This window comes from Xenopus tropicalis, chromosome 6 (genome assembly GCF_000004195.4).
Source record: "Xenopus tropicalis strain Nigerian chromosome 6, UCB_Xtro_10.0, whole genome shotgun sequence".
Taxonomy (NCBI): Eukaryota; Metazoa; Chordata; class Amphibia; order Anura; family Pipidae; genus Xenopus; species Xenopus tropicalis.
Window position 1 is genome coordinate 63215800 of NC_030682.2, and position 24964 is coordinate 63240763.

At 50.5% G+C, this 24964-nt stretch overlaps 1 long non-coding RNA gene across 1 annotated transcript; it reads left to right on the plus strand.

Annotated features, from left to right (window-relative positions):
* Positions 1-23733: 23733 nt before the first annotated feature.
* Positions 23734-24670, plus strand: LOC116411463. The gene is made up of 4 exons (XR_004223110.1): positions 23734-23880; positions 24146-24181; positions 24474-24521; positions 24644-24670. It is a non-coding gene; the product is annotated as an uncharacterized LOC116411463 (long non-coding RNA).
* Positions 24671-24964: the final 294 nt, after the last annotated feature.

Here is a 24964-nt window from a genome sequence, read left to right on the forward strand (position 1 = left end):
GCCGAACTGCTTCGGCCACTCGGTAAGCAGGGCTACGTATAGGTAACTGAGTTCCTGTATCAACTTTATGTTCAGCCCAGTGGGTGCGCCCTGGGTTCGCCGAAAACATGGGAGAATAGGAACGTAAAATTTTACGAAGTTGGTCTTGTTGAGATAGGTGAAGGTGGTCACTTATGGTAACTGCATCTATTCCCCTGGCTGAAGTGGCCTCCTCAATAAGGTTGGGGATTGGAGGATCATCAGTACCTTCAACTGGTGCACTGCATATGGCACTAACAATGTCCTCTCTGATGTGATAAGGCTTCATCATATTTATGTGGACAGTCTTATAGTGAGATGGGTCCTCAGGGGGAGTTACCACATAGGTTGTATCATGAAGCTTATGAGTGACCACATAGGGTCCTTCCCATGCAGCCTGGAGCTTGTCATGACGTGTGGGTACTAGGAGAAGCACCTTGTCTCCTTCCATAAACCTGCGTTCCCTGGCCTTGCGGTCATACCACACTTTCTGTCTTTGCTGAGCTGCGGAGAGGTGATCATGTGCCAGGCTGGTCATTTGTTCCAGACGCTGGCGGAACTTTAATACATAGGGGATTATGGGGACCTCTTGTGATTGTGGGGCCCCTTCCCAATATTCACATAGTAAATCTAAGGGGCCTCGGACCCTTCGACCATACAACAGTTCAAAGGGAGAGAATCCTGTGGACTCTTGGGGAACTTCTCGATAGGCAAATAGCAAATGGGGCAAATAACGCTCCCAGTCCTTCTCGCCAGATTCCACAAATGTCCGTAACATGGTCTTTAGTGTCCCATTAAATCTCTCACAAAGACCATTTGTTTGGGGGTGGTATGGGGATGAGTGGATCGCCCGGACCCCACAACGCTGCCACAGGCATTGCAGTAGTTGGGATGTGAACTGGGGTCCCTGGTCTGACAATATTTCACTAGGGAAGCCCACCCGGCTGAAAATCTGGATAAGGGCATCAGCCACTGTGGGGGCATCAATTTTACGCAATGCTACAGCTTCTGGGTACCGGGTGGCATAATCCATTACAGTGAGGATATACTGTTTTCCAGAACGGCTTGGCCGGCTAAGGGGCCCAATAAGATCAACTGCCACCCGTTGGAAGGGCTCACTGATGATGGGCAAGGGGCAGAGGGGAAACTTGGGCTTATCATTGGCCCTGCCAGTCCTCTGACAGCTGTCACATGTGCGGCAGTACCGCGTCACCTCCTGTGAGATGCCAGGCCAGTAAAAATTTTGGGTCAATCGGTGTCGAGTACGGGTAACCCCCTGGTGTCCAGCTAAAGGGATCTCATGGGCCATGTGAAGAAGCTGAGCCCGGTAACTCAGGGGTACTATAAGTTGTCGGGAACACTTCCATGGCTGGTTGGGGTTCCCCTTCACAATCCTATAGAGTAGCCCCCGCTCCCAAACAATCTGTTCCCCTCGCTCATTTGGGGGTTTCCCTGCCTTAATTCGTATACATTCTAAGGTAGGGTCAGCGTGCTGAGCTTCCCTAAAGGTAGTGGGGTGGAGCAAGTCAGGGGTAGGGGGACTGTCACAGTCAGCTGCAGGTTCTCTTACCCCTTGTGGCGCATCCATGGAGACAGCGTTGACTTCATTAGTATTTCGGGAGAGGCTGCATTCAATATGGCCCACATCATTGCCCAGGAGGATCTCAGCAGGCAGTTGTCGCAGTATGCCAACTCGATGAGTAAACGGTCCGTGTCCTAGATCCAAGGTGACCTGGGCTATGGGAATATCTTGTTTGTGCCCCCCAGCCAGAACAATGCGGGCAGTTTTGCCAGGAATCACTGCATCTGCAGAGACAATATGGGGCTCCACTAGGGTAATAAATGATCCTGAGTCTAAGAACCCCTCCACCTGCCTACCATTGATCCTGACAGGAAGTACATGTTTTCTGGGCTGTCCACTGTTGTCCCAGCCCATCCCCAAGACAACATATTCCTCTATTACATCCTCTCTCGGCCTGGGAGGGGCAACCGCTGGGTCTGTGGTAAGCTGCCGTACTGTCTGGATAACTTGCTGACGAATATTGGGTCCTGGTGAAGAGACAGCAGCGACCTGCCGAGGTGCAGAGAGCCTCCCTGTGGGCCCTGGCGGGGCAGGACGTAGATTTAAAGGGCAGGCTGGAGATAAATGGGCCAGAGATCCACAACGGAAACAGGTCCGGGGTGTGGCTGCGCGAGTAGGTGCTGAGAGGGTGCGATTAGGTAAATGGTTTAACCGCGGGGGCTGGGGGCGGTCCAGACCACGGGTGTTGACCATAGTACCTGAAGCAAGGGTAAGGGGGCGGGCCTGGGAGCGGTTCTCAATATACTCATCCGCTAGCTGGGTGGCCTCATCTAGGGTGCCTGGCTTGCGGTCACTTACCCACTCCCGTACCTCAGTGGGGCATCGTTCAAGGAATTGTTCCTTAAGGATAAGCTGGCATAAGTCTTCCAGAGTGTGGGTCTTGTTGCCGCGTATCCAGTGGCGAAATGCCCTTTGTAGTTTCCCACCAAAGTTCTGGTAGGTATCTTGAGGGATTTTAACCAGGCTACGGAATGTTCTCCGGTAGGAATCAGGCGTAATGGAATAGCTGGCTAAAAGTATCCGCCGTACTTCCCCATAATTCGCCCTCTGAGGATATGGGATTTCCTGATAAACTTCATTAGCTTTGCCTGTGAGCTTACCCGCCAGGATAAGCACCCACTCCTCCTGAGGGACTCGGTGGTCCTCACACAAACCTTCAAAGGAGCGAAGGAAACCGTCTATGCTCTGCTTAGATTCATCAAATGTGGGGAAAGCAGCATGAGTCAATTTCACCACTCGCCGCTGAGCATTGGGTGACCCCACAGCAGGCCCAGAGCTCAAGGGCCCAGGCTGATTGGCCTGCAAAGTTAGGCGCCATACCTCTAGCCGTTCTGCTGGGGACAGGCCTGGGCCAATGGCAGCTAAGTGTTTATGGAACATAGTGAGAGTGCTGTCCTCACCTCCCCCCGCTGCATCTTGATGCAAGTTACACATCTCTTCTCCCCCCTCAGGAGTCTCCGGGTCCCCCTGGGTGTCGCCTTCTTGGGTAGGCTGAGCATGGGGAGTGAGTAGCTCCATCAGCTCGTGTCTCCGCTTCCCCTCTGGGTCAATACCCCACCGGTGGCAGAGCCGTTGCAGCGTGGGGAGCTGGAGCTCAGAGAGCTCATGAGCTGTAAGGTCCAAGTAGTTCCCTGATGTGCTAGCATCCATATCCGCACCACTGCCACCAGAAATGTCACACAACGTATGACGTATGAGCCGCTAGCACAATCAGGGAAATACCACACGTGCCACAGGGGTTGTTTCACAGGGGTTTATTACAACCAAACGTAGATAAACAGGGAAAGGGCAATACGCATGGAAGGTCCACAAGTCCCAACCACATCAATCCTCCTACAGGGAGTCTTCAGGGCAACCCCCCTCTGCACAGTCTCCAGGGAACAAAGGCCGAGTCTCCCAGCCCAACCCCCAATACACAAAGGTGTCCCACCCAGACAGCCACAATTACCTGGGTAGCCTCCCCAGGCAGTTCCAATGGAAATAAACAAAGTTCCTTTTTGGGTAGTTCCACAGAAACACACTACCTTGGTTCCAGGGCAAACAGTCCTTCCACAGGGGTTAGGGTAATCCAGTTGGAGGGAATCTTCCTGCCTGAGCTAGGATGGATCCCAAGGAACCGCAGGGGAGGGTGTCCTGCCGTAGCGAGGTTACACCCAGATGAACAAAAAGCTCCTTCTCCACCCACAACCTCTGGGTTTTCTACCCTGCTGCTGGTACCTCCCCTCTTTTCCACACCCCCTAGGATTGATTGGTTAGGAGGCTGACCCTGCTTCTGCTTAACCCAACCCTAGCAGCTCCAATTGGCAGGGTCCCCTGCAGCATCATTAGGGGAGGGGTTTAACCTAGGAGGGACATGCCCAGCTCCTCTGGAGGGGACTTCTGGGATCTTCTTTGTTTAAAACCCTTTCGGCGGGAAAACAGAACAATGGGCTGCCACCATCTTGGCTAGATCATGCACTGGCTAAACATGGGGCCAGTATAAGGGTTTTTTGGTCACAGGGTTTAATTAATGTTTTATTAATTTTTTAGTATGGTAGTAAGGTATGGAGATCCAAATTACGGAAAGACCCCTTATCCAGAATACCCCTGGCCCCCAAGCATTCTGGATAATGGGTCCTATACCTGTATTCTAATTTTACATGGAACCAAGCTGGCAGCTTTTATCTTCCCATGTATGGTCACCTTTTGACATATATTTTAAAGCTATACCCATCATTACACTTTATTTGTTTAAAAATACCTTTTACTCTGTGTTTCTTTAGGCTTTGTATTACCAAACACTTAACACTGATTATAAGTACTGAGGCAGAGAACCTTTTTAGTAAGAAAGTAGTACAACATGCTGCAGCAATCTTGGGGGTGGGGGTGGTTGTGGGGGGTTCAAAATGCCATAATATTACCTGGGCTATGAATTATTTAACTGGGGTGGGGCTGCTAGTCTGCATATAATTAATAAAATAAACGTTGATAATTGAATGAATAATAAATAAATGACATGCTTACTGAGTTACTTTTTATGAATTGATTTACTATACATGAATTGCAAATTTAAATAAAATACAGTTTTTAAAGCTGATGGCGTACTGGTGTATATATATATGTATATAAAATGTGTTTGTGTGTGTGTATATATATATATATATATATGTAGTGGATCAGAGAACCCTGTCCCCTAAATCCCCCTCCCCTAAATCCCCCTCCCCCATCCGCTACATCGCCCGCCCTCCCGCCCCATCCGCTACATCGCCCCCGCCCCTCCCCGCCCCATCCGCCCCGTACATCGCCCGCCCTCCCGCCCCATCCGCTACATCGCGCCCCGCCCTCCCGCCCATCCGCTACATCGCCCGCCCCTCCCGTGGCCGCCCATCCGCTAACATCGCTTCCGCCCCCCGCTCCCATCCGCCTAGCATCGCCGCGCCCTCCCGCCCATCCGCTACATCGCCCGCCCTCCCGGCCGCCCACTCCGCTACATCGCCCGCCCTGCCCGCCCCTGCCATCCGGCTACATCGCCCGCCCGCCCATCCGCTTACATCGCCCGCCCGCCCGCCCCATCCGCTACATCGCCCGCCGCCCGCCGCCCATCCGCTACATCGCCCGCCCGCCCCATCCGCCACATGCGCTCCGCCCGCCCAATCCGCTACATCGCCCGCCCGCCCGCCCCATCCCGCTACAGTCGCCCACCCGCCCCATCCGCTAATCCGCCCGCCCCATCCGCTACATCGCCCGCCCCGCCCCATCCACTACATCGGCCGCCGCCGCCCCATCACTACATCCGCCGCCGCCCACACCATCCCCGCCCCCCATCCACTACACTCGCCGCCCCCGCCCCATCCACTACATCGCCCGCCGCCCGCCCCATCCCACTACATCGCCCGCCCGCCGCCCCATCCACTACATCGCCGCCCGCCGCCCCATCCACTACATCGCCCGCCCGCCCCATCCACTACATCGCCCGCCGCCAATCCACTACATCGCCGCCCGCCCGCCCCCATCCACTACATCGCCCGCCGCCCGCCCCATCCACTACATCGCCCGCCCCCGCCCCATCCACTACATCGCAACCGCCCGCCGCCCCATCCACTACATCGCCGCCCGCCCGCCCCATCCACTACATCCGCCCGCCCCATCCACTACATCGCCCGCCCGCGCCCCATCCACTACATCGCCGCCCGCCCGCCCCATCCACTACATCGCCCGCCCGCCGCCCCATCCACTACATCCGCCGCCCGCCCCCATCCACTACATCGCCGCCCGCCCGCCCCATCCACTACATCGCCCGCCCGCCCGCCCCATCCACTACATCGCCCGCCCGCGCCGCCCCATCCACTACATCGCCGCGCCCGCCCCATCCACTACATCCCGCCCGCCCGCCCCATCCACTACATCCCGCCCGCCCGCCCATCCACTACATCGCCGCCGCCGCCCCATCCACTACATCGCCCGCGCCGCCATCCACTACATCGCCCGCCGCCCCATCCACTACACGCCCGCCCGCCCATCCACTACATCGCCCTGCCCGCCCCCCCCACATCCACTACATCGCCCGCCCGCCCGCCCCATCCACTACATCGCCGCCCGCCCGCCCCATCCACTACATCGCCGCCCGCCCATCCACTACATCGCCCGCCCGCCCCATCCACTACATCGCCGCCCGCCCCATCCACTACATCGGCCCGCCCCGCCCATCCAATACATCGCCGCCCGCCCGCCCCATCCAATAATCGCCCGCCCCATCCAATACATCGCCCGCCCGCCCGCCCATCCACTACTCGCCCGCCGCCCGCCCTCACTACATCGCCCGCCCGCCCCATCCACTACATCGCCCGCCCGCCGCCATCCACTACATCGCCCGCCGCCCGCCCCATCCACTACATCCCGCCCGCCCGCCCCATCCACTACATCGCCCGCCCCGCCCGCCCCATCCACTACATCGCCCGCCCCCCGCCCCATCACTACATCGCCCGCCCGCCCCATCCACTACATCGCCCGCCCGCCCGCCCATCCCACTACACGCCGCCGCCCGCCCCATCCACTACATCGCCCGCCGCCGCCCCATCCACTACATCCCGCCCGCCGCCCCCATCCACTACATCGCCCGCCGCCCGCCCCATCGACTACATCGCCCGCCGCCCGCCCCCGACAACATCGCCGCGCCGCCCCATCGACTACATCGCCGCCGCCCGCCCCATCACTACATCGCCGCCCGCGCCCCATCCACACATCGCCCGCCCCCGCCCCATCCACTACATCGCCCGCCGCCCCGCCCATCCAACATCGCCCCCGCCGCCATCCACTACATCGCCCCCGCCCGCCCATCCACTACATCGCCCGCGCCGCCCGCCCATCCACTACATCGCCCGCCCGCCCGCCCCATCCACTACATCGCTCCGCCCGCCCGCCCCATCCACTACATCGCCCGCCGCCCGCCCCATCCACTACATCGCCGCCCGCCGCCCCCCATCCACTACATCGCCGCCGCCCGCCCCATCCACTACATCGGCCCCCGCCCGCCCCATCCACTACATCGCCCCGCCGCCCGCCCCATCCACTACATCGCCCGCCCGCCCGCCCATCCACTACATCGCCGCCGCCCGCCCCATCCACTACATCGCCCGCCGCCCGCCCCATCCACTACATCGCCCGCCCGCCGCCCCATCCACTACATCGCCGCCCGCCGCCCCATCCACTACATCGCCCGCCGCCGCCCCATCCACTACATCGCCCGCCGCCCGCCCCATCCACTACATCGCCCGCCGCCCGCCCCATCCACTACATCGCCCGCCGCCCGCCCCCATCCACTACATCGCCCGGCCGCCCGCCCCATCCACTACATCGCCCGCCCGCCGCCCATCCACAACATCGCCCGCCCGCCCGCCCCTCCACAACATCGCGCCGCCCGCCCCATCCACAACATCGCCCGCCCGCCCCATCCACACATCGCCCGCCCCGCCCCATCCACTACATCGCCCGCCGCCCCACCACTACATCGCCCGCCGCATCCACTACATCGCCGCCCGCCCGCCCCATCCACTACACGCCCGCCCGCCCGCCCCATCCACTACATCGCCCGCCCCGCCGCCCGCCCCATCCACTACATCGCCCGCCCGCCCCCCATCCACTACATCGCCCGCCCGCCCCATCCCCATCGCCCGCCCCATCCACTACATGCGCCCGCCCGCCCCATCCACTACATCGCCCGCCGCCCGCCCCATCCACTACATCGCCCGCCGCCCAATCACTACATCGCCCGCCCCCATCCACTACATCGGCCCGCCCGCCCTCCACTACATCGCCGCCCGCCCCATCCACTACATCGCCCGCCCGCCCCATCCACTACATCGCCCGCCCGCCCATCCACTACATCGCCCGCGCCCGCCCCATCCACTACATCGCCCGCCCGCCCATCCACTACATCGCCGCTCCCCCTCACTACATCGCCCGCCGCCGCCCCATCCACTACATCGCCGCCCGCCCGCCCCCATCCACTACATCGCCGCCCGCCCTCCACTACATCGCCCGCCGCCTCAACTACATCGCCCGCCCGCCCGCCCCATCCACTACATCACCCGCCCGCCGCCCCATCCACTACATCGCCCGCGCCCGCCCATCCACTACATCCGCCCGCCGCCCCATCCACTACATCGCCCGCCCGCCCGCCCCATCCACTACATCGCCGCCCGCCGCCCCATCCACTACATCGCCCGCCCCATCCACTACATCGCCGCCCGCCCGCCATCCAACATCGCCCGCCGCCCCATCCACTACATGCCCGCGCCCCATCCACTACATCGCCCGCCCGCCCGCCCCATCCACTACATCGCCCGCCCGCCCGCCCCATCCACTACATCGCCCGCCCGCCCCCCATCCACTACAATCGCCCGCCCGCCCGCCCATCCACTAACATCGCCCGCCCGCCCGCCCCCATCCACTACATCGCCCGCCCGCCCATCCACTACATCGCCCGCACCGCCCGCCCCATCCACTACATCGCCCGCCGCCGCCCATCCACTACATCGCCCGCCCCACATCCACTACATCGCCCGCCCGCCCCATCCATACCGCCCGCCCATCCACTACATCCGCCCGCCCGCCCCATCCCCACATCGCCCGCCCCATCCACCACATTCGCGCCGCCGCCCGCCCCATCCCACCACATCGCCGCCCGCCCCATCCACCACATCGGCCCGCCCGCCCATCCACTACATCGCCCGCCCGCCACCATCCCTACATGGCCCGCCCGCCGCCCATCCACTACATCTCCCGCCCCATCCACTACATGGCCGCCCGCCCCATCCACTACATCGCCCGCCCGCCCCATCCACTACATCCCGCCCCCGCCGCCCCATCCACTACATCGCCCGCCCGCCAGCCCATCCACTTACATCGCCGCCCGCCCCATCCAACTACATTCGCCCGCCGCCCCATCCACTACATCGCCCGCCCGCCCCATCCACTACATCGCCCGCCCGCCCGCCCATCCACTACATCGCCCGCCCGCCCCATCCACTACATCGCCCGCCCGCCCATCCACTACATCGCGCCGCCCCATCCACTACATCGCCCGCCCCATCCACGCCCGCTCTTCCATTAAATCCCCCCCTGCCCGCCCCTTCCACCAAAAACCCCTACCACCAAAAACCCCTTCCACCAAAGCCCCCGCCCGTCCCTTCCACCAATGCCCCCGTCCGCCCCTTCCACCAAAGCCCCCGCCATAACATATAAAGCCCTGATCCAGGGAGTAAACCCGACTGCCGTTTCTAGGGGTCAGGAAGGAATTTTTACCCTCGGTACAAATTGGCCCAGTGCCAGGGATTTTTTGCCTTCCTCTGGATCACTGGCTTTTAGGAATGCCCAACCCCCACTTATCTACATCTAAATAAATCCTGTGCCCACCAACAGGTTTCCCCATAAATATGTCTCTGTGTTTTTCTTGAATCCCTATGGTGAATATTGGGGGACACCCATGCCTCATTCTGCTTAAGGTGACCAATTGTGTAACGGGGGTAATTAATACTGCTGGGGGGGCTGATAAAAATGGCAGGTTGGGGTAAAACTGGGCGGTGTTGCTGACAGAGAGCTTTAGTTGAAAAATTAAATGGGTTAAGATCTCTGCAGGGAGTTGAGTGGGTTCTGCTGAGGGACATAATTGGTTAATATGTACCTGATGGGGCTGAAAGATACAGGGAGCCATAGATACAGATATGAGGGCACCCTACCTGCTATAATAAGTATTCCTACTGAACTCTAATGCCAACACCATGTATAATGCCCACAGGGCACACAGCCAGTATATACGCAGTGCCAACACCATGTATAATGCCCACAGGGCACACAGCCAGATATACGCAGTGCCAACACCATGTATAATGCCCACAGGGCACACAGCCAGTATATACGCAGTGCCAACCCATGTATAATGCCCACAGGGCACACAGCCAGTATATACGCAGTGCCAACACCATGTATAATGCCCACAGGGAACACAGCCAGTATATACGCAGTGCCAAAACCATATATAATGCCCACAGGGCACATAGGAAGTATATACGCAGTGGCCAACACCATGTATAATGCCCCACAGGGCACACAGCCAGTATATACGCAGTGCCAAACACCATGTTATAATGCCCACAGGGCTAACAGCAAGTATATACGCAGTGCCAACACCATGTATAATGCCCACAGGGCACATAGCCAGTATATACGCAGTGCCAACACCATGTATAATGCCCACAGGGCACACAGCCAGTATATACGCAGTGCCAACACCATGTATAATGCCCACAGGGCTAACAGCAAGTATATACGCAGTTGCCAACACCATGTATAATGCCCCACAGGGCACACAGCCAGTATATACGCAGTGCCAACACCATGTATAATGCCCACAGGGCACACAGCAAGTATATACACAGTGCCAACACCATGTATAATGCCTAGTGTGCCATTATCCTAACCTGGGAGTTGGTAGGGGACAGAGGCAGAGGGGGGGCTTATGAGACACAGCAGGGAGCAAACACACTGCTAAGGGTTAATATAGATGAATTCCTCTCCATACTCACCTGCTGACGCTCCTCTCTGATCCTCCTTCTCTCCTGCTCATGGTATGTGCCCCCACCTGCATAGTCTGGCCAGAAATGGGCCCCTACCCTGATGTACTGCTCCATTAACTCCACAAATGCTGGTACGATCCCTGGAAAATGGGAAATAAGCACTTCATTAACTCCACACAAAATACATTAAATACACACGGTGAGAAGCAGCGAGAACCTAATCACCAAATTAATTAAATACAATGAAAGCAAATGATCTTTGAAACCCCAGATCCTATTACCCTTCCAAAAATCAGGTCTCCAGAAGGCTGCCTTAAGGTTTGCCTGAAGATCTCAGCATGATAGAGTTCAGAAAGGGTTCAGAAATCTTTCCTGCTGCCCAATGTTCTCAATAGCCCCACCTTGTGGTAGGCAGGAGAATAGCACCCAAATAGGAGAAACCCTGCTTAGCTCCTATTAGCCCTACTGGCGCCTACACACTGATAAAACAACTACAAAAATACATTTGTTGGTTCAAGAATAAAATGTTAAATGGTAGAGGGAATTATTTGCTATTTTTTTAATCTCATTCCAAATTTAAAGCCAATGAGCCACAAAGGCAGGAGCAGGTGTTTTTACTTGGGGAGGGGGGGGGGGCACACATATGGCATATGCCCCTCCATGTACCCACTAAAGGTGCCAGTCTCTCCTGTTTTCCCTTCTCTGTGCCCCTCACTCCCCCCTCCCTTCCCCCCTTACATACATGTTCCCTCTGACAGGAATCCCTGCATCTTCTTTCCCCTGCACAGCTCTCTGTCCTGCTGGGTTTTTCATCAAAGTTTAAGTCCCGGACAAGCCGTGTGGGGATTGGATGGACCGGGAGGAAGTTCAGACTTCAGCTCCCAGTGTATCCAATCCCCACTGCTGTTAATAGCTCTCAGTAACTCAGTGCTGTCCAACTTCTGTCGTACGAGGACTGGAATTTTTCTGGCCTACATGGTGGAGGGCCGATAATGGAAGCCAGTTTTTGACCATTCCCCCTTTTAAAACCACACCCACTTCAAACCACACCCATGTTATCACAAGACCATCCCCCACATTAATGGAGGTAGCGCAGCAAACCCCAAATGGTTGGTGCTCACTGTAGGGATATCCCCCTTCATTCATATGTGAAAGAATTATATTGTCCATATGTTATATATATGTTTGTGGGGCCGTGCCCTTTTGTCCAGACATTGTACCTGGTGGGGAAAAAGGGAGGATTTGGTACAGAGGTAGAGAGGTAAATCCCAGGCTCAGGCAGTGGGGGCACGGAATTCCTTGTCCATGCCTGGGGCAAGTGAACTGAAGGCCCTTCTTCCCTCCGTCGCTGCTAATGACTTCCTATGAAGCTCGCTAACTGCCGACACGTTAGAGGGGAGACATAACACTGACCCCCCCCCCGACACCCTGGTTCCAGAAGGGGAATAATAACATGTTTAGAAGGTGTATTCCCTCTCTTACTGGTGACTGCTCCCCTATTAAGTGCCCAGGATTAACCAATCACAGTAGGGGGTACATTATCCCCTATAATATATGAGTAATACTCAGAGTTCCCTGTATAACTCAGCCTGCAGCCTTGTGCCTTTATATGGGCACAGAACCCCTCAGTGACTGCTAATATCCTTATCATTTACAGTAGGGGGTACATTATCCCTTATAATACATGAGTGATACTCAGAGTTCCCTGTATAACTCAGCCTGCAGCCTTGTGCCTTTATATGGGCACAGAACGCCTCAGTGACTGCTCGTTCTGACTCCTGATACAACTCCCCAATATCCATTCAGTTCTCATTCTCACTGGGTTTATAGTGATGTGTAACTCTCACTGTGCTTGTCTGTCCCTTTCTCTTCTCTGCACTGCTGGTTCTGACTCCTGATACAACTCCCCAATATCCATTCATTCCTCATTCTCACTGAGTTTATAGTTATGTGTAACTGTCACCGTGTCTGTCTCTTTCCCTTCTCTGCACTGCTGGTTCTGACTCCTGATACAACTCCCCAATATCCATTCATTCCTCATTCTCACTGGGTTTATAGTTATGTGTAACTGTCACTGTGTCTGTCCCTTTCCCTTCTCTGCACTGCTGGTTCTGACTCCTGACACAACTCCCCAATACCCATTCATTCCTCATTCTCACTGAGATTATAGTTATGTGTAACTGTCACCGTGTCTGTCTCTTTCCCTTCTCTGCACTGCTGGTTCTGACTCCTGATACAACTTCCCAATATCCATTCATTCCTAATTCTCACTGAGTTTATAGTAATGTGTAACTGTCACCATGTCTGTCTCTTTCCCCTTCTCTGCACTGCTGGTTCTGACTCCTGATACAACTCCCCAATATCCATTCATTCCTCATTCTCACCTGTCCCGTACTGTTCTCTGCACTGCTGGTTCTGACTCCTGATACAACTCCCGAATTCTCACCTCAATCTCACCAGTCCCGTTCTGTTCTCTACACTGCTGGTTCTGACTCCTGATAAAACTCCCGAATATCTACTCATTCCTCATTCTCACTGGGTTTATAGTTATGTGTAACTCTCACTGTGTTTGTCTGTCCCTTTCTCTTCTCTGTACTGCTGGTTCCGACTCCTGATACAACTCCACAATATCGATTCAGTCCTCATTCTCACTGTGTTTATAATTATGTGTAACTGTCACTGTTTTTGTCTGTCCCTTTCTCTTCTCTGCACTGCTGGTTCTGACTCCTGATACAACTCCCGAATTCTAACCTCATTCTCACCTGTCCCGTTTTGTTATCTGCACTGCTGGTTATGACTCCTGATAAAACTCCCGAATATCTAATCATTCCTCATTCTCACTGGGTTTATAGTTATGTGTAACTGTCACTGTGTCTGTCCATTTCACTTCTCTGCACTGCTGGTTCTGACTCCTGATACAACGCCCCGATATCCATTCAGTCCTTATTCTCACTAGGTTTATAGTTATGTGTAACTCTCACTGTGCTTGTCTGTCCCTTTCTCTTCTCTGCACTGCTGGTTCTGACTCCTGATACAACTCCCGAATTCTCACCTCAATCTCACCTGTCCCGTTGTATTCTCTACACTGCTGGTTCTGACTCCTGATAAAAATCCCGAATATCTATTCATTCCTCATTCTCACTGGGTTTATAGTTATGTGTAACTGTCACTGTGTCTCTCTGTCCCTTTATGTTCTCTGCACTGCTGGTTCTGATTTCTGATACAACTCCCGAATATCTATTCATTCCTCATTCTCACTCGGTTAATAGTTATGTGTAACTCTCACTGTGTCTGTCTGTCCCTTTCTCTTCTCTGTACTGCTGGTTCCGACTCTTGATACAACTCCCGAATATCTATTCATTCCTCATTCTCACTCGGTTTATAGTTATGTGTAACTCTCCCTGTGTCTGTCTGTCCCTTTCCCTTCTCTGCACTGCAGGTTCTGACTCCTGATACAACTTCCCAATACCGATTCATTCCTCATTCTCACTGGGTTTACAATTATGTGTAACTTACACTGTGTTTGTCTGTCCCTTTCTCTTCTCTGCACTGCTGGTTCCGACTCCTGAAACATCTCCCCAATATCATTCAGTACTCATTCTCACTGGGTTTATAGTTATGTGTAACTGTCACTGTGTCTGTCTGTCCCTTTCCCTTCTCTGCACTGCTGGTTCTGACTCCTGATACAACATCCCAATATCCATTCATTCCTCATTCTCACTGGGTTTATTGTTATGTGTAACTGTCACTGTGTCTGTCCATTTCCCTTCTCTGCACTGCTGGTTCTGACTCCTGATACAACCCCCCAATATCCATTCATTCCTCATTCTCACTGGGTTTATAGTTATGTGTAACTGTCACTGTGTCCCTTTCCCTTCTCTGCACTGCTGGTTCTGACTCCTGATAAAACTCCCAATATCGATTCAGTCCTAATTCTCACTGGGTTTATAGTTATGTGTAACAGTCACTATGTTTGTCTGTCCCTTTCTCTGCACTGCTTGTTCCGACTCCTGATAAAACTTCCCAATATGCATTCATTCCTAATTCTCACTGGGTTTATAGTTATGTGTAACAGTCACTATGTTTGTCTGTCCCCTTTCTCTTCTCTACACTGCTGCGTTCTGACACCTGATACAACTTCCAAATATCCATTCATTCCTCATTCTCACTGGGTTTATAGTTATGTGTAACTGTCACTGTGTCTATCTGTCCCGTTCTCTTCTCTATACTGCTGGTTCTGACACCTGATACAACTTCCCAATATCCATTCATTCCTCTTTCTCACTCGGTTTATAGTTATGTGTAACTCTCACTGTGTCTGTCTGTCCCTTTTTCTTCTCTGTACTGCTGGTTCCGACTCTTGATACAACTCCCGAATATCTATTCATTCCTCATTCTCACTCGCGTTATAGTTATGTGTAACTCTCCCTGTGTCTGTCTGCTCCCTTTCCCTTCTCTGCACTGCAGGTTCTGACTCCTGATACAACTTCCCAATACCGATTCATTCCTCATTCTCACTGGGTTTACAATTATGTGTAACTTACACTGTGTTTGTCTGTCCCTTTCTCTTCTCTGCACTGCTGGTTCCGACTCCTGAAACATCTCCCCAATATCAATTCAGTACTCATTCTCACTGGGTTTATAGTTATGTGTAACTGTTTCTTTGGTCTGTCTGTCCCTTTCCTTCTCTGCACTGCTGGTTCTGACTCCTGATACAACATACCCAATATCCATTCATTTCCTCATTCTCACTGGGTTTATTGTTATGTGTAACTGTCACTGTGTCTGTCCATTTCCCTTCTCTGCACTGCTGGTTCTGACTCCTGATACAACCCCCCAATATCCATTCATTCCTCATTCTCACTGGGTTTATAGTTATGTGTAACTGTCACTTGGGTCCCTTTCCCTTCTCTGCACTGCTGGTTCTGACTCCTGATAAAACTCCCCAATATCGATTCAGTCCTATTCTCACTGGGTTTATAGTTATGTGTAACAGTCACTATGTTTGTCTGTCCCTTTCTCTGCACTGCTGGTTCCGACTCCTGATAAACTTCCCAATATGCATTCATTCCTAATTCTCACTGGGTTATAGTTATTGTAACAGTCACATGTTTGTCTGTCCCTTTCTCTTCTCTACACTGCTGGTTCTGACACCTGATACAACTTCCAAATATCCATTCATTCCTCATTCTCACTGGCGTTTATAGTTATGTGTAACTGTCACTGTGTCTATCTGTCCCGTTCTCTTCTCTATACTGCTGGTTCTGACACCTGATACAACTTCCCAATATCCATTCATTCCTCATTCTCAGTGGGTTTATAGTTATGTGTAACTCTCACTGTGTCTGTCCTGTCCCTATCCCTTTCCGGAACTGCAGGTTCTGACTCCTGATACAACTTCCCAATACCGATTCATTCCTCATTCTCACTGGGTTTACAGTTATGTGTAACTTACACTGTGTTTGTCTGTCCCTTTCTCTTCTCTGCACTGCTGGTTCCGACTCCTGAAACATCTCCCCAATATCAATTCAGTACTCATTCTCACTGGGTTTATAGTTATGTGTAACTGTCACTGTGTCTGTCTGTCCCTTTCCCTTTCCGGAACTGCAGGTTCTGACTCCTGATACAACTTCCCAATACCCATTCATTCCTCATTCTCACTGGGTTTACAGTTATGTGTAACTTACACTGTGTTTGTCTGTCCCTTTCTCTGCACTGCTGGTTCCGACTCCTGATAAAACTTCCCAATATGCATTCATTCCTAATTCTCACTGGGTTTATAGTTATGTGTAACAGTCACTATGTTTGTCTGTCCCTTTCTCTTCTCTACACTGCTGGTTCTGACACCTGATACAACTTCCAAATATCCATTCATTCCTCATTCTCACTGGGTTTATAGTTATGTGTAACTGTCACTGTGTCCCTTTCCCTTCTCTGCACTGCTGGTTCTGACTCCTGATAAAACTCCCCAATATCGATTCAGTCCTAATTCTCACTGGGTTTATAGTTATGTGTAACAGTCACTATGTTTGTCTGTCCCTTTCTCTTCTCTACACTGCTGGTTCTGACTCCTGATACAACTACCCAATATCCATTCATTCCTCATTCTCACTGGGTTTATAGTTATGTGTAACTGTCACTGTGTCCCTTTCCCTTCTCTGCACTGCTGGTTCTGACTCCTGATACAACTCCCCAATATCCGTTCATTTCTTATTCTCACCTGGTTTATAGTTATGTGTAATTGTAACTATGTCTGTCTGTCTGTCCCTTTCTGTTCTCTGCAGTGCTGGTTCTGACTCCTGATGAAACTCCCCAATATCCATTCATTCCTTATTCTCACCTGTCCCGTTCTGTTCTCTGCACTGCTGGTTCTGACTCCTGATACAACTCCCGAATTCTCACCTGTCCCGTTTTGTTCTCTGCACTGCTGGTTTTGACTCCTGATAAAACTCCCGAATATCTATTCATTCCTCATTCTCACTGGGTTTATAGTTATGTGTAACTGTCACTGTGTCTGTCTGTCCATTTCCCTTCTCTGCACTGCTGGTTCGGACTCCTGATACAACGCCCCAATATCCATTCAGTCCTCTTTCTCACAAGTTTTATAGTTATGTGTAACTGTCCCTGTGTCTGTCTGTCCCTTTCCGTTCTCTGCACTGCTGGATCTGACTCCTGATACAACTCCCCAATATCCATTCATTCCTCATTCTCACTGGGTTTATAGTTATGCGTAACTGTCACTGTGTCTGTCTGTCCCTTTCCCTTCTCTGCACTGCTGGTTCTGACTCTTGATACAACTCCCCAATTTCTATTCATTCCTCATTCTCACTGGGTTTATAGTTATGTGTAACTGTCACTGTGTCTGTCTGTCCCTTTCCCTTCTCTGCACTGCTGGTTCGGACTCCTGATACAACGCCCCAATATCCATTCAGTCCTCTTTCTCACAAGTTTTATAGTTATGTGTAACTGTCCCTGTGTCTGTCTGTCCCTTTCCGTTCTCTGCACTGCTGGATCTGACTCCTGATACAACTCCCCAATATCCATTCATTCCTCATTCTCACTGGGTTTATAGTTATGCGTAACTGTCACTGTGTCTGTCTGTCCCTTTCCCTTCTCTGCACTGCTGGTTCTGACTCCTGATACAACTCCCCAATATCTATTCATTGCTCATTCTCACTGGGTTTATAGTTATGTGTAACTGTCACTGTGTCTGTCTGTCCCTTTCCAGAACTGCAGGTTCTGACTTCTGATACAACTTCCCAATATCGATTCAGTCCTCATTCTCACTGGGTTTATAGTTATTTGTAACTGTCACCGTGTCTGTCTGTCCCGTTCTCTTCTCTGTACTGCTGGTTCTGACACCTGATACAACTTCCCAATATCCATTCATTCCTCATTCTCAGTGGGTTTATAGTAATGTGTAACTCTCACTGTGTCTGTCTGTCCCTTTCCCTTTCCGGAACTGCAGATTCTGACTCCTGATACAACTTCCCAATACCGATTAATTCCTCATTCTCACTGGGTTTACAGTTATGTGTAACTTACACTGTGTTTGTCTGTCCCTTTCTCTTCTCTGCACTGCTGGTTCCGACTCCTGAAATATCTCCCCAATATCAATTCAGTACTCATTCTCACTGGGTTTATAGTTATGTGTAACTCTCACTGTGTCTGTCTGTCCCTTTCCCTTTCCGGAACTGCAGGTTCTGACTTCTGATACAACTCCCCAATATCAATTCAGTACTCATTCTCACTGGGTTTATAGTTATGTGTAACTGTCACTGTGTCTGTCTGTCCCTTTCCCTTCTCTGCACTGCTGGTTCTGACTCCTTGATACAACTTCCCAATATCCATTCATTCCTCATTCTCACTGGGTTTATTGTTATGTGTAACTGTCACTGTGTCTGTCCATTTCCCTTCTCTTGCACTGCTGGTTCTGACTCCTGATTACAACTCCCCGATATCCATTCATTCCTCATTCTCACTGGGTTATAGTTATGTGTAACTGTCCACTGTGTCCCTTTCCCTTCTCTGCACTGCTGGTTCTGACTCCTGATACAACTCCCCAATATCCGTTCATTTCTTATTCTCACCTGGTTTATAGTTATGTGTAATTGTCACTATGTCTGTCCATTTCCCTTCTCTGCACTGCTGGTTCTGACTCCTGATACAACTCCCCAATATCCATTCATTCCTCATTCTCACTAGGTTTATAGTTATGTGAAACTGTCACTGTGTCTGTCTGTCCCTTTCCCTTCTCTGCACTGCTGGTTCTGACTCCTGATACAACTTCCCAATATCCATTTATTCCTCATTCTCACTGGGTTTATAGTTATGTGTAACTGTCACTGTGTCTGTCCATTTCCCTTCTCTGCACTGCTGGTTCTGACTCCTGATACAACTCCCCAAAATCCATTCATTCCTCATTCTCAGTGGGTTTATAGTTATGTGTAACTGTCACTGTGTCCCTTTCACTTCTCTGCACTGATGGTTCTGACTCCTGATACAACCCCCAAATATCGATTCAGTCCTAATTCTCACTGGGTTTATAGTTAACTGTAACTGTCACTGTTTTTGTCTGTTGCTTTCTCTTCTCTTCTCTGTGTTTCCCTTTCTGTTCTCTGCACTGCTGGTTCTGACTCCTGATGCAACTCCCCAATATCCATTCATTCCTCATTCTCACCTGTCCCGTTCTGTTCTCTGCACTGCTGGTTCTGACTCCTGATACAACTCCCGAATTCTCACCTTATTCTCACCTGTCCCGTTCTGTTCTCTGCACTGCTGGTTCTGACTTCTGATACAACTCCCGAATTCTCACCTCCGTTCATTTCTTATTCTCACCTGGTTTATAGTTATGTGTAATTGTCACTATGTCTGTCTGTCCCTTTCTGTTCTGTGCACTGCTGGTTCTGACTCCTGATGCAACTCCCCAATATCCATTCATTCCTCATTCTCACCTGTCCCGTTCTGTTCTCTGCACTGCTGGTTCTGACTCCTGATACAACTCCCGAATTCTCACCTCATTCTCACCTGTCCCGTTCTGTTCTCTGCACTGCTGGTTTTGACTCCTGATAAAACTCCCGAATATCTATTCATTCCTCATTCTGACTGGGTTAATAGTTATGTGTAACTGTCACTGTGTTTGTCTGTCCCTTTCAATTCTCTGCACTGCTGGTTCCGACTCCTGATAGAACTTCCCAATATTCATTCATTCCTCATTCTCACTGGATTTATAGTTATGTGTAACTGTCACTGTGTTTGTCTATCCCTTTCAATTTTCTGCACTGCTGGTTCTGACTCCTGATAGAACTTCCCAATATCCATTCATTCCTCATTCTCACTGGGTTTATAGTTAAGTGTAACTGTCACTGTGTCTGTCTGTCTCTTTCCCTTCTCTGCACTGCTGGTTCTGACTCCGGATAAAACTTCCCAAGACCCATAAATTCCTGATTCTCACTGAGTTTATAGTTATGTGTAACTGTCACTGTGTCTGTCTGTCCCTTTCCCTTTCTGCAACTGCAGGTTCTGACTCCTGATACAACTCCCCAATATCAATTTATTCCTCATTCTCACTGGGTTTATAGTTATGTGTAACTTACACTGTGTTTGTCTGTCCCTTTCTCTTCTCTGCACTGCTGGTTCCGACTCCTGAAACATCTCCCCCAATATCAATTCAGTACTCATTCTCACTGGGTTTTATAGTTATGTGTAACTGTCACTGTGTCTGTCTGTCCCTTTCTCTTCTCTACACTGCTGGTTCTGACTCCTGATACAACTCCCCAATATCCATTCATTCCTCATTCTCACTGGGTTTATAGTTATGTGTAACTGTCACTGTGTCTGTCTGTCCCTTTCTCTTCTCTGCACTGCTGGTTCTGACTCCTGATACAACTCCCCAATATCCATTCAATCCTCATTCTCACTGGGTTATAGTTATGTATAATTGTCATTATGTCTGTCAGTCTGTCCGTTTCTGTTCTCTGCACTGCTGGTTCTGACTCCTGATACAACTCACCAATATCCATTCATTCCTCAATCTCACTGGAATTATAGTTATTGTGTAACTGTCACTGTGTCTGTCTGTCCCTTTCTCTTCTATGCACTGCTGGTTCTGACTCATGATACAACTTCCCAATATCCATTCATTCCTCATTCTCACTGGGTTTATAGTTATGTGTAACTGTCACTGTATCTGTCTGTCCCTTTCCCTTCTCTGCACTGCTGGTTCTGACTCCTGATACAACTCCCCCAATATCCATTCAATCCTCATTCTCACTGGGTTTATAGTTATGTGTAACTCTCACTGTGTCTGTCTCTCCCTTTCCCTTCTCTGCACTGCTGGTTCTGACTCCTGATACAACTTCCAAATATCCATTCATTCCTCATTCTCACTGGGTTTATAGTTATGTATAATTGTCATTATGTCTGTCAGTCTGTCCGTTTCTGTTCTCTGCACTGCTGGTTCTGACTCCTGATACAACTCACCAATATCCTTTCATTCCTCATTCTCACTGGGTTTATAGTTATGTGTAACTGTCACTGTATCTGTCTGTCCCTTTCCCTTCTCTGCACTGCTGGTTCTGACTCCTGATACAACTTCCCAATATCCATTCATTCCTCATTCTCACTGGGTTTATAGTTACAGTATGTACTGCCCATCTAAGAGCAAACAAAGCCCATATAAACCTCACTCATCAAAAGGGTACACTTAGGGGTATATTTATCATGCTGTGTAAAAAGTGGAGTAAAACATCACCGGTGATATATAGCAGCCAATCAGATGCTTTGATTTGGTTTTCTAGCTGTTGAAATCTAATTGCTTATTCGTTGCCCTGGGTAACATCACCGGTAATGCTTTACTCCACTTTTTACACAGCATGATAACTATACCCCTTAACCTTTAACAGCAGCGCCTGCATTGTGATGTCCATGTGATGTCAATGTGATGAGAGCTGCCTTCACCCTAGGAAAGTGACAGTTGGTACAGTCCGTTGGTTGCCATTGTGGTGAGAGGTAAGCGTGCATCTCCTCTGATAGATGTTTTGCCTAAAAACCCTTATTTTAGCTAAAAAAGAGGGGCAATAGTTGGTTGACTCCCCCCCCCCAGACTAGGGGATGCTGCTCCTGTCACTGGTTTTAGTGAATTTGGAGAATTTTCCACTAAAATGGGCTTGTTGTTCCCAGTACTGACAGGCTCCTAAGAGTTTTGCCCCTCTGCCCCCGGGTATCTGCCCTGCCCTTATGTACCAACCTGGGTACACAATAAGGTACATACAATGTATGTACTGGCACATCTAAGGGCAATAAAGCCCATAAAAATTTGTCATATGATGAGAGCTGCCTTCACTCTAGGATAGTGACAGTTGGTAGAGTCCGTTGGTTGCCATTGTGGTGAGAGGTAAGCAAGCATCTCTCCTGTAGTAGATGTTTTGCCTAAAAACGCCTTATTTTAGCTAAAAAAGAGGGGCATAGTTGGGTGACTACCCCCCCCAGACTAGGGGATGTGCCTCCTGTCAATGACTTTAGTGAATTTGGAGAATTGCAGGCGCCTTTCCTCCTAGCGCTGGTTGGGAGACACAGACCCAGGGTTGGGCAGTACTGACAGGCTGCTAAGAGTTTTGCCCTCTGCCCCCGGGTATCTGCCCTGCCCTTATGTACCAACCTTAATGTGTAAACTGAATGTACTTGCACTTACCATGGACACAGGGCCTGATTTACTATTTCTTACTATTGCAGGGGGTAAATCTAAATCAGTGCTTCTGAAATTATGGTGATGCCCCTTAGGGGAATGGTAACAGCCAATTACTGATTGGTTGCTATTGGCAACTGCAACTTGCATTTAGGCACCTATGTTAGTAAATGAGCCCTAGTACCAATTTAACCCCCTAGGTACAAATGGAATCCCAGCCTGAGTGTTAGTAAGCGTGAGATTTCGGGGGAACACTTTGAATGGGGCCCCTCATGCAATGTTGCACGTTAAAATGGTAAATGCATTATCCATGAAGCTGACTTGCCTTTTTATTCCCGTCTCTATACAGATTGCTGCGGTGTGCGACTAGTTGGCGTTTTGCTGCTTCGGCGCTTAACCAGTTTTTTTAGACTGTGATTTTTCTGGCTTCTCCTCAGTTCACCTTTTTCCATCTTTAGTTGAACGAGCCTAGAGGAGAGCCAGCACCTACTGAGGGGGTCCCTTAGGGACTCCGGCCCTGGGCCGGCCCCTCCATTCCATCTTTTTTTTTTAACATCACCTGGAGAGCTTCATTTAAGAGGTAATGTAGCAAATGGGAACCAGTGAAACAGTTTATGATTTCTTCTACAGCAAGTCTCAATTTACTGGGGTGGGGGGGGGGGCAACTTGTTAGGCGGCTTATCTCTTTCCTGGGACTGTGCTTCTCATTATCAAAAAGGGCACGGGCCCAGCAAGAAAAGCCTTTAGATCTGACAGCGGTATTGGGCAGGAACTCCTTTCATCAGGGGGTATTTTAAGGGGTAATTCTCCTGCCTGGGTAATCCGCTTTCAGCTCTATAGTAGTGCTGGGCGGGGAAAATTCGCTGCTCGCCAAAAATTAAATAAATTGTACATAGAAACACAGTATTGGGAAGTGCTAACGTGATGTTTTCTTTTTTCAGCGAGCGATGAACAAAGTGTTCAAGCGTTTGAGGCGTTTTTCCCTTGCCTTCGGCAAGGTAAGGATTTTATTTCACATATTTCATTCTGTGGGAAACTTCATGGAGGGAACAAATTTGTCCTCCAACTCAGTTACTGATGATCTCTTAACATTGTTCTGTTTGGCGGCCCATGAAAGCGAACACCAAACATATTAACATATTTTTAATATTAAACATATTTTTAATGGGTCAGAGATCTTCCTAACCTAGAGGAAAGATTTGTGGGAAGAAGCCCCATGTGAAATGTATAGTTATCTGATTTCAACAAAAAGATAAGATTTGGAATAATTCATAGGACAATATATTACCCCTGAAGCTAAATACCATAGGCAAAAACCCAATGCCCCCTGCCCCGTATGTCAATATGCAGATGCTGGGCTTGCCCTTCTACATATTTGTACTGGTCTGAGGTGGTAAAATATCTTACCGAGAAAATCCTGTTACCTGGAAGCCTAAACCCAGATGTGTGCTTAGGCCTTCTCTTTCCATAAAGTAATGTCAACTTTTGTTTCACTCACCCAGGAGGAGCCCACTGAGGAGCCCCAGGAATTTATCTGCCTGGTAAGATAGTAAAGGAGTCGGTATCATAGATTCCTTATATCATTAGCTTCTTCCTAAATGTTGTGTTGACTTTAACAGAATTTACCATTTAATATGACTGTTTGCAAACAGACACCTATAGCCAATGAACCCCGTACCCATATAACTTGTGATATAAATGTTAAATTCCATCCACATATGAATCAGTACATACAATAGTTCTAGCACTGTCCCCCCCAATTTAGAAGACATCCATGGCTCTGATCAATTTTCCTCTCTTAACCAGGTACCATCGGTTGGATCTGGCAACGCCGTTTGCCAAGTGAGTAGCAATAATTTCAATAATAAAAACACCAGTCCCTGAATATTACATATAACTTATATTCACTTCTTTCTAAAAAGCTGAGTTGATTTGATAACTTGACTTTCATCTCTTAACAGGAACCACCAGAAATCCCTGGCAAAAACTGCCAGCTAAGTAGTAAAAAATAAACATACATAACATGGTTTGGGTTTTGGAACTTGTGAATTTGAATTTGTATTGTACAAGGTCCTTTTTACATACTAAACTACAGAGTTATAGTAAACTGATCAGGTAACTTTATTTCTCTTAGGAGGAGAAACCAGAGCACAAAATGGAGCCGGCTATAGACAACTGCCGGGTAAGCATAAGAGAGGGGAGAGTAGGGGGCAAATAAAAATCACTCTATATTTTACGTAAGGCTGTATATTAGCTGCTTTATTACAACGTGCAACATCTTTCTCTTACCTTTTCTTTAATCAGGAGACTCCAGAGATCCCTGACACGGACATCTGTAAGAAAAAATAATAGGGTCACAATAGAGAAAAACATTTTAAGAGAATATCAAATGCAGATTCACTTTGGGGTGGCAATTTGTTTCTTTAGTAGCCAAGAATCAGCCCCTACACCGGCATGAGCTTCTTCCTGGTCTGCACCCAGAACCATTGCGTCAGCCCGGGCACAGGCACACACAGTGGGGCTTTGAAGAAGAATTAAATACTCACGCATTTCTGGGCCGAAATCCGCCATGTGTGCCTGCACCCAGGCCAACGCAATGGTTCTGGGGACATGATGCCAGCATAG